This window comes from Coregonus clupeaformis, unplaced genomic scaffold (genome assembly GCF_020615455.1).
Source record: "Coregonus clupeaformis isolate EN_2021a unplaced genomic scaffold, ASM2061545v1 scaf1499, whole genome shotgun sequence".
NCBI classification, from domain to species: Eukaryota; Metazoa; Chordata; class Actinopteri; order Salmoniformes; family Salmonidae; genus Coregonus; species Coregonus clupeaformis.
In genome coordinates, this window is record NW_025534953.1 from 36433 (window position 1) to 47500 (window position 11068).

Below are 11068 nucleotides of genomic sequence, written 5' to 3' on the forward strand. Positions count from 1 at the left end.
TGGCTTCTAACCTGCCTATACCTGAGGGGAGGAGAGGTAGACAGCTGGCTTCTAACTGCCTATACCTGAGAGGGAGAGGTAGACAGCTGGCTTCTAACTGCCTATACCTGAGGGGAGGAGAGGTAGACAGCTGGCTTCTAACTGCCTATACCTGAGGGGGAGGAGAGGGTAGACAGCTGGCTTCTAACTGCCTATACCTGAGGGAGGAGAGGTGACAGCTGGCTCTAACTGCCTATACCTAAGAGGGAGAGGTAGACAGCCAGCTTCAACTGCCTATACCTGAGGGGGAAGAGGTAGACAGCTGGCGTCTAACTGCCTATACCTGAGGGAGGAGAGGTAGACAGCTGGCTTCTAACTGCCTATACCTGAGGGGAGGAGAGGTAGACAGCTGGCTTCTAACTGCCTATACCTGAGGGGAGGAGAGGTAGACAGCTGGCCTAACTGCCTATACCCAAGGAGGAGAGGTAGACAGCCAGCTTCTAACTGCCTATACCTGAGGGAGGAGAGGTAGACAGCTGACTCTAACTGCCTATACCTGGAGGAGAGGTAGACAGCTGGCTTCTAACTGCCTATACCTGAGGGGAGGAGAGGTAGACAGCTGGCTTCTAACTGCCTATACCTGAGGGGGAGGAGAGGTAGACAGCTGGCTTCTAACTGCCTATAGAGGAGGAGAGGTAGACAGCTGTCAGACAGCTTCAAACTGGCCCACATTGCTACACTTCAACCACATGACGGGCAGAGTGGCCTAGGCGTGTCCTATACCTCTACTAAGCATATTTTGTGAGGCACCATCTCTGGAATGTGAAAATCTGTTTCCATGGTGTCGTGTGAGAACTGTTTGCACGGGTGAAGGAATTTCACAGAGCAGGACATTTTTTTAAATGTTACCTTTATTTAACTAGGCAAGTCAGTTAAGAACAAATTCTTATTTACTGACAGCCTACACCGCCAAACCCGACGACGCTCCAATTGCGCGCCACCCTATGGGACTCCCAATCACAGCCGGTTGTGATACAGCCTGGAATGGAACCAGGAGGTCTGTAGTGACGCCTCAAGCACTGAGATGCAGTGCCTTAGACCGCTGCGCCACTCGGGAGCCCACGTCTGCTTTCTTTTTCACTTTAAGGAGCCTTCAATGCCAGGTATTGTTTACATTTTCTCTGTCCACCTGAGCTGTTTAATCAGACCTCGCAATCTCTGGGTTTGCTTGTTCTGTCCTGTCTGTCACTGACGCCATGCTGTCTAGGCTACTTCCTGTGAAACTGAAGGTTCTGCAGCCAAACCATCTGCTGGGAAAGAGTGTTTATTACTGCTTGTCTCTTGGCTACAAATGAATGGAAATAGTGGTTTATAATCCTGTATATCTTTGCTGGCTTGCCTCTGAAGCTAAGCAGGGTGGTCCCTGGATGGGAGACCAGATGCTGCTGGAAGTGGTGTTGGAGGTCCTGTAGGAGGCACTCTTTCCTCTGGTCTAAGAAAATATCCCAATTCCCAGGGCAGTGATTGGGGACATTGCCCTGTGTAGGGTGCCGTCTTTTTGGATGGGATGTTAAGCGGGTGACCTGACTCTCTGTGGTCACTAAAGATCCCATGGCACTTATCGGAAGAGTAGGGGTGTTAACCCGGTGTCCTGGCTAAATTCCCTATCTGGCCCCTCATACCATCATGGCCACCTAATCCTCCCCAGCTTCCAATTGGCTCATTCATCCCCCTTCTCTCTCCCCTGTAACTATTCCCAAGGTCGTTGCTGTAAATGAGAATGTGTTCTCAGTCAACTTATCTGGTAAAATAAGGGTAAAATAAACTTCATAGTGTTATGGAATGGTTTTAGCATGGAGGGAGCAAGTGTTCAATGTTGAGAAGTATGATAGGTAAATAAATGCAATATAAATGTTATCAATTTTTAGGCCTAAGGCAGATTTGTAGGAGTTATTTTAGTATGGTTTGTTTTTAGGACACAGTATTTTTAGTTGGTCCCTGTGGTGCAAATCCCTGCTGAGACCCAGCCAGCAACACACTGAGTGTAGGCGGTCTCCAATCTCCTCCTACCAATCTCCTGTAGAGCTAAGCTGCTCCGTCTAATCACCTCCTAGCCCTTAAATCATTCAACCCCGGCTAGCCTGGTACCATAGGATACATGGGGAACAGCTCTGAATGCACCCTCTGAAACACCGTCCTTTACTTGTGGTTTGGACATCTACAACTGCAGTAATCTCCCTATTGGGACCACCTGATAGGTGTCCACTTTAGGGTCACACACTCCGCTATGTCTGTCTCCAGAGGTCGAGAGATTGATTAGACATCATTAATATAACATTAGATTAGACATCATTAATATAACATTAGATCAAGGATGATCAATGGAAACAGGATGCACCTTGGCTCAATTTGAGTCTCATAGCAAAGTGTCTGAATAGTTATGTAAATAAGGTATTTCTGTTGATTTTATTTATTGATCTGTTTGTCAATCAGCAGAGCAGGCTACCCTGTAATTTGTCCAATTTGAAAAGATTCTGCTAATGTCTCCAGTCATATAAAGTGTGGTAGAATTGCAGGAAATGTGTTTAGGCCACATGTCTCCCGAGCAAACAAAGAATAATATATCCTAGGCCTACTCTAGGCTATACGTGCTCAGACATGCATTGAACGGTCTGTTTTGTGAACAGGGATTGAAAAGTTGATATTAATTGATATTCTTATTAAACAAATGGTAGGAGCAAGAGCAGTGTGAGGGTTTCTCTTTTCTTGGCCTTTTACCCCCCCAGCAGACAATTACCCTGCCCCCACCCGGAAAATATAATGTGTGTATATATCTGTAGACCTATAGAAACTACTATAGTACTACATAGAGCCAATACTACATGGAACTCAGTCAAGCAGTAAACAGATTAAACTACACTTTATGGAACAGCGCGGACAGTGAAGACACACTCACACACACACACACACACACACACACACACACACACACACACACACACAGCATTCGTAAACACATGTTAACACACACACTCTACACACACACATTTTAATATTGTTATTTTGCTGTATTGTTGATTTTGTGTTGTAAATATGTTACGGTAGAGTAGTGTGTAACAAGGTGTTGTGTTATGTATTGTTTTATTGTATGTAAATTGTGGTTAGACCCCAGGAAGAGTAGCTGCTGCCTTGGCAGCCGCTAATGGGGATCCGTAATAAATACAAATACAAATACAAATGCGGAGCCTGGAAAATAACTGCCAACATTTTATAGGCAGATAGGATACTTGTTTCCGAAAATCCTGTTACTGAATATCGATCATCCGTAACTCCTTGTCTATTGGTCCGGATTATATCGTGTGTGTATATCTGTAGACCTTTATAGAAACCGTCTGAACCGAACTTTTCTCCAAACCGGCACCTTGCCTGTAGTAGACTGCGCACAAGACGCGCTTCCACGTATCCTACCACAGCCAAGATATAGGTGCCGGTTTGGAGAAAAGTTCGGTTATATTAGGAAACAAATCAAACTAGACTGTAAATGTGTTGGCATTTCCTCTAGACAACTACATCTACTAGACAGCAGGAACTTCTCATCCTAATGTTGACTCGCTTTGACAGTTGGTCAGACTCTCAAGTCTAGTCTAGACCAGCTAAAATGTAGCAAGTAGGGCCTAACCTTCATTTAACACGTTATTATGATCGATTGTTAGAAAACCCTTACCTCGAGTCCCCGAAATATATCTCGTACTGCTGCAGTGACCTGGTGTGTAGCTATACCTTTAACAAAAAAGAGCGTTTCAAACTGGACAAGTTCCGGTTAGTCCCTCCCTGTTTCGGCCGGTTTGTTTCCGTTTGGTTCCTGATGAATATACCCAGTATGAAAATGTATATGTTTTGTATTTGTATTGCACGCTTGACTGTAAGTCGCTTTGGATAAACGCGTCTGCTAAATGGCTTATTATATTATATTCTTAATGACGTGTAAACTATGAAGCGGAACTTCTCTCTGGAGTTTCCTCGCTGCTTGCTGAAGGAATGAACTACAGCATTGAGCAGTCAGTGATCTGTTGCAGTCTGAGTCTGATGCTATAACGAACTGTAAGTCGCTCTGGATAAGAGCGTCTGCTAAATGACTAAAATGTAAATGTAAAGGCAACGTTCAGTCGCCAAACGTTGTCGAATGTTTACCACATATAGAGCCGACCTGATTTCTTATTTCTTATTCTAAATGTCAGAGAGACATGTTTGTTCATAGCAGAGGCCTATATCTACCGGAACGTTAAAAACCGTTGGGTCCTGCTCAGCGAACATGCCCCAGTTAGTTTAGTCCCGGGCAATGAATATAATTTCATTCATGCACGATGAATGAAGCCCCTCGGTTGGTCGGTCTATTAAAAGCTGTCGAAATTGTAGTGGTTCTCTGTAGCTCAGGTGGTAGAGCGCAGCGCTTGTATCGCCAGGGTAGTCGGTTCGATCTCCCGGGACCACACAAATGTATGCACGCTTGACTGTAAGTCGCTTTGGATAAACGCGTCTGCTAAATGGCTTATAATATTATATTCTTAATGACGTGTAAACTATGAAGCGGAACTTCTCTCTGGAGTTTCCTCGCTGCTTGCTGAAGGAATGAACTACAGCATTGAGCAGTCAGTGATCTGTTGCAGTCTGAGTCTGATGCTATAACTTAGAAGCATCAACAGCTTTAACATCCAGTCTGTTCTAGAAGTAGACTTCATGCACTATTATAGATACCAGATACTGACAGCTACTTTTGATTTTGACCCCCCTTTGTTCAGGGACACAAACGGCCGGGAGAGTGTCGAGCGAGGTAACTTGCGAATGAAACAAATTATGCTTGTTAAATATGAGTTGAAACAAAGTAAAGTCTGTCAAAACCACGTCCTAAAAGTCCAAAGATTTAATGAGCTGGTCAAAACAAATCACCAGATATATTCCCCAGACATCCTGGCAGGGAATTCTGAGCAGAATATTGAAAAAGGCATCATTAATATAACATAATATTAGACATCATTAAAATAACATTAGATTAGACATCATTAATATAACATTAGATTAGACATCATTAATATAACATAATATTAGACATCATTAATATAACATAAGATTAGACATCATTAATATAACATAAGATTAGACATCATTAATATAACATTAGATTAGACATCATTAATATAACATTAGATTAGACATCATTAATATAACATTAGATTAGACACCATTACTATAACATTAGATTAGACATCATTAATATAACATTAGATTAGACATCATTAATATAACATTAGATAAGACATTAATATAACATTAGATTAGGCATCATTAATATAGCATTCGATTAAACATCATTAATATAACATTAGATTTGACATCATTAATATAACATTAGATTAGGCATCATTAATATAACATTACATTAGACATCATTAATATAACATTGGATTAGACATCATTAATATAACATTAGATTAGACATAATTAATATAACATTAGATTAGACATCATTACTATAACATTAGATTAGACATCATTAATATAACATTAGATTAGACATCATTAATATAACATAGGATTAGACATCATTCAATGCCTGGGTTTGCGTGTTCTGTCCTGTCTGTCACTGACGTCATGCTGTCTTGGCTAATTCCTGTGGAAACTGAAGGTTCTGCAGCCAAACCATCGGTCTGGAAAGGGCGTTTATTACTGCTTGTCTCTTGGCTACAAATGAATGGGAATTATACATTTTTTACATTTTAGTCATTTAGCAGACGGTTATATCCAGAGCGACTTACAGTTAGTGAGTGCATAAATGTTTTTCATACTGGGCCCCGTGGGAATCTAACCCACAATCCTGCGGTTCCAAACGCCATCCTCTACCAACTGAGCTACATCCCTGCCGGCCATTCCCTCCCCTACCCTGGACGACGCTGGCTAATTGTGCGCCGCCCCGGCCGGCTAGGACAGAGCATGTGTTTATGAATGCTGTGTCTCCTGAATATCTTTGCTGGCTTGCCTCTGAAGAGGCTCTGTGGTAGCCGGCCGGGACCGGGAGACCCATGGGGCGGCGCACAATTGGCCCAGCGTCGTCCAGGGTAGGGGAGGGAATGGCCGGCAGGGATGTAGAGCATGGTGTTTGCAACGCCAGGGTTGTGGGTTCGATTCCCTCGGGGGGCCAGTATGAAAACATAAAAAAATAAAAAAAATAATGTATGCACTCACTAACTGTAAGTCGCTCTGGATAAGAGTGTCTGATAAATGACTAAAATGTAAATGTAAAAGCTAAGCAGGGTTGGTCCCTGGATGGGAGACCAGATGCTGCTGGAAGTGGTGTTGTAGGAGGCACTCTTTCCTCTGGTCTAAGAAAATATCCCAATGCCCCAGGGCAGTGATTGGGGACATTGCCCTGTGTAGGGTGCCGTCTTTTGGATGGGATGTTAAACGGGTGACCTGACTCTCTGTGGTCACTAAAGATCCCATGGCACTTATCGTAAGAGTAGGGGTGTTAACCCCGGTGTCCTGGCTAAATTCCCAATCTGGCCCTCATACCATCATGGCCACCAATCATCCCCAGCTTCCAATTGGCTCATTCATCCCCCTTCCTCTCCCCTGTAACTATTCCCAAGGTCGTTGCTGTAAATGAGAATGTGTTCTCAGTCAACTTATCTGGTAAAATAAGGGTAAAATAAACTTCATAGTGTTATGCAATTGTTTTAGCATGGAGGGAGCAAGTGTTCAATGTTGAAGAAGTATGATAGGTAAATAAATGCAATATAAATGTTATCTATTTTTTAGGCCTAAGGCTGATTTGTAGGAGTTTTTTTAGTATGGTTTCTTTTTAGGACACAGTATTTTAGTTGGTCCCTGTGGTGCAAATCCCTGCTGAGACCCAGCCAGCAACACACTGAGTGTAGGCGGTCTCCAATCTCCTCCTACCAATCTCCTGTAGAGCTAAGCTGCTCCGTCTAATCACCTCCTAGCCCTTAAATCATTCACCCCCGGCTAGCCTGGTACCATAGGATACATGGGGGAACAGCTCTGAATGCACCCTCTGAAACACCGTCCTTTACTTGTGGTTTGGAAATCTACAACTGCAGTAATCTCCCTATTGGGACCACCTGATAGGTGTCCACTTTAGGGTCACACACCCCGCTATGTCTGTCTCCAGAGGTCAGAGATTGATTAGACATCATAGTCTTATAGTCCTAGCTACCATATAGTCTGATAGTCCTAGCTACCATATAGTCTGATAGTCCTAGCTACCATATAGTCTTATAGTCCTAGCTACCATATAGTCTGATAGTCCTAGCTACCATATAGTCTGATAGTCCTAGCTACCATATAGTCTGATAGTCCTAGCTACAATATAGTGTGATAGTCCTAGCTACCATATAGTCTGATAGTCCTAGCTACCATATAGTCTGATAGTCCTAGCTACCATATAGTCTGATAGTCCTAGCTACCAAACAGTCTGATAGTCCTAGCTACCATATAGTCTTATAGTCCTAGCTACCATATAGTCTGATAGTCCTAGCTACCATATAGTCTGATAGTCCTAGCTACCATATAGTCTGATAGTCCTAGCTACAATATAGTGTGATAGTCCTAGCTACCATATAGTCTGATAGTCCTAGCTACCATATAGTCTTATAGTCCTAGCTACCATATAGTCTGATAGTCCTAGCTACCATATAGTCTGATAGTCCTAGCTACCATATAGTCTGATAGGCCTAGCTACCATATAGTCTGATAGTCCTAGCTACCATATAGTCTTATAGTCCTAGCTACCATATAGTCTGATAGACCTAGCTACCATATAGTCTGATAGTCCTAGCTACCATATAGTCTTATAGTCCTAGCTACCATATAGTCTGATAGTCCTAGCTACCATATAGTCTGATAGTCCTAGCTACCATATAGTCTTATAGTCCTAGCTACCATATAGTCTGATAGTCCTAGCTGCCATACATTATGATAGTCCTAGCTACCATATAGTCTGATAGTCCTAGCTACCATATAGTCTGATAGTCCTAGCTACCATATAGTCTTATAGTCCTAGCTACCATATAGTCTGATAGTCCTAGCTGCCATACAGTCTGATAGTCCAAGCTACCATATAGTCTGATAGTCCTAGCTACCATATAGTCTGATAGTCCTAGCTACCAATAGTCTGATAGTCCTAGCTACCATATAGTCTGATTGTCATAACTACCATATAGTCTGATAGTCCTAGCTACCATACAGTCTGATAGTGCTAGCTACCATATAGTCTTATAGGCCTAGCTACCATATAGTCTTATAGTCCTAGCTACCATATAGTCTGATAGTCCTAGCTACCATACAGTCTGATAGTCCTAGCTACCATATAGTCTGATAGTCCTAGCTACCATATTGTCTTATATTCCGAGCTACCATATAGTGTGATAGTCCTAGCTACCATATAGTCTGATAGTCCTAGCTACCATATAGTCTGATAGTGCTAGCTACCATATAGTCTTATAGGCCTAGCTACCATATAGTCTTGTAGTCCTAGCTACCATATAATATTATATTCTGAGCTACCATATAGTGTGATAGTCCTAGCTACCATATAGTCTGATAGTCCTAGCTACCATATAGTCTTATATTCCGAGCTACCATATAGTGTGATAGTCCTAGCTACCATATAGTCTGATAGTCCTAGCTACCATATAGTCTGATAGTGCTAGCTACCATATAGTCTTAAAGGCCTAGATACCATATAGTCTTGTAGTCCTAGCTACCATATAATCTGATAGTCCTAGCTACCATATAGTCTGATAGCCCTAGCTACCATATAGTCTTATAGTCCTAGCTACCGTATAGTCTGATAGTCCTAGCTACCATACAGTCTGATAGTCCTAGATACCATATAGTCTGATAGTCATATCTACCATATAGTCTGATAGTCATAGCTACCATATAGTCTGATAGTCCTAGCTACCATATAGTGTGATAGTCCTAGCTACCATATAGTCTTATATTCCGAGCTACCATATAGTGTGATAGTCCTAGCTACCATATAGTCTTATAGTCCTAGCTACCATATAGTGTGAGAGTCCTAGCTACCATACAGTCTGATAGTCCTAGCTACCATATAGTCTTATAGTCCTAGCTACCATATAGTCTTATAGTCCTAGCTACCATATAGTCTGATAGTCCTAACTACCATATAGTCTGATAGTCCTAGCTACCAAATAGTCTGATAGTCCTAGCTACCATATAGTCTGATAGTCCTAGCTACCATATAGTCTTATAGTCCTAGCTACCATATAGTCTGATAGTCCTAGCTACCATATAGTCTTATAGTCCTAGCTACCATATAGTCTGATAGTCCTAGCTGCCATATAGTCTGATAGTCCTAGCTACCATATAGTCTGATTGTCATAGCTATTATATAGTCTGATAGCCCTAGCTACCATATAGTCTGATAGTCCTAGCTACCATATAGTCTTATAGTCCTAGCTACCATATAGTCTGATAACCTGGATAAACTTAGCTAGGACTGTCACCGGGACAGGAGAGTTGTGGTAAACTAAACCAGGTTGTCACCGGGAACGGAGAGTTGTAGTTAACTAACCCTTTAATCTAACTAACCTTAACCCTAACCCCTAGCCTAGCTAACGTTAGCATTAGCCACAACACATTTTAATTCGTAACATATTGTACGGTTTTCAATTGTAACATATTGTACATATAATAATAATATAATATGCCATTTAGCAGATGCTTTCATCCAAAGCGACTTACAGTCATGCATGCATACATTTTTACGTATGGGTGGTCCCGGGGATCGAACCCACTACCCTGGCTTTACAAGCGCTCTACCAATTGAGCTACAGAGGACCATATTGGAGAATTGTTACATATTCATAACATATACGAATTGTAATTCATTACATATCATATGAAATGGGTAATGGACATCCACAAATTAATACCTACCATACGAAACGTAACATATCACAATAAAAATGGAGAGTCTCGGATTTACATCAAGAATAATATGAAATACTCTTGAGACCAAGTTGGACAGCGGGAAGCGGAATCACAATCCATGTTGAAAGCGGAGGGTAGGCTATATCATCGTTTCAGGAGATCAAAGAAATTCTGCAAAATCCAAATAAACTGAAACGGAAGTAGACTTCGGCTAAACTGTCAAAGTCTTGTGGTTATTGTGGCAGGTTATTTATTAGCTCTTGTTGAGAGTGACCATGTATGAAGGCTAGTGTCTCTCGTGTTCTTTCTAGTTGCTGGAAGTTTGAATGCCAACTGACAGTTTGCAGGGGTTTTCTAGGCTTGCTCACCATCTGACGAGGAAAGGGTGAGGATATCAACATAATATCAGTTCATAAACATACATCTATTGCATTTATCGGTAAAGATAACAAGTTAGAACTTCGAAGTTGCCGTTCCCAAGAAATGGAACGTTCCAAAAGGAGATTCCGTTGACGTCATTGACCTAATATGGTGCGTCCTGGTAAATGGGCGGGGCCCGGCTATCCCGAGATGGGCGTGCCAGAGGGAGATGCGTCATTTACACAGTCAAAACAGTAAACTTTCGGGAGGTTTTTCTGTTTTAATATCAGAAAAGAAAGCATCATACATGTTTGGTTTTCTTTTATTTGTATAGAGACAAGTACAAACACATTGGCACATTGAAGGTTCTAAGCTTACATATGGAATTGTTTTAAGATGTTCTTACCAAAGATCATTTAGCTATTTGATTTGGAATTTTAGGACCCCCTTTAGGTATAAAACAAATATGTAAAAAATGTATTTGATAAAAATTGAATTAGTCCTTTACTACTATAGCCCATAGAAACACTTTGAATAACACATTAATAAATGGCAAAAAAAGACAGTCAAAAAATAAATCATAAGGAATAAGGTTGGGAAGTGTCTGTCCTATATCTAGTGGATATTAGAAAGCTCAGGAAATATATATATATCATATATTTACACATATTATACCCCTTTTTATTGTTATTCTGTTACTTAGACAGAGACCACCATCTTGTTTGGACGCTACAGACGTTTCCTCAGATGCTGA

The 11068-nt window shown here is 41.6% G+C and overlaps 1 long non-coding RNA gene across 1 annotated transcript in view; it reads right to left on the reverse strand.

Annotated features, from left to right (window-relative positions):
- Positions 1–4633: 4633 nt before the first annotated feature.
- Positions 4634–11068, reverse strand: part of LOC123487178 — an 8369-nt gene continuing 1934 nt past the window's right edge. The window contains exons 2-3 of the long non-coding RNA XR_006659674.1: positions 10377–10378; positions 4634–4647 (exon numbers count right to left, since the gene is read on the reverse strand). This is a non-coding gene — a long non-coding RNA (uncharacterized LOC123487178). The remainder of the gene's footprint in view (positions 4648–10376; positions 10379–11068) is intronic.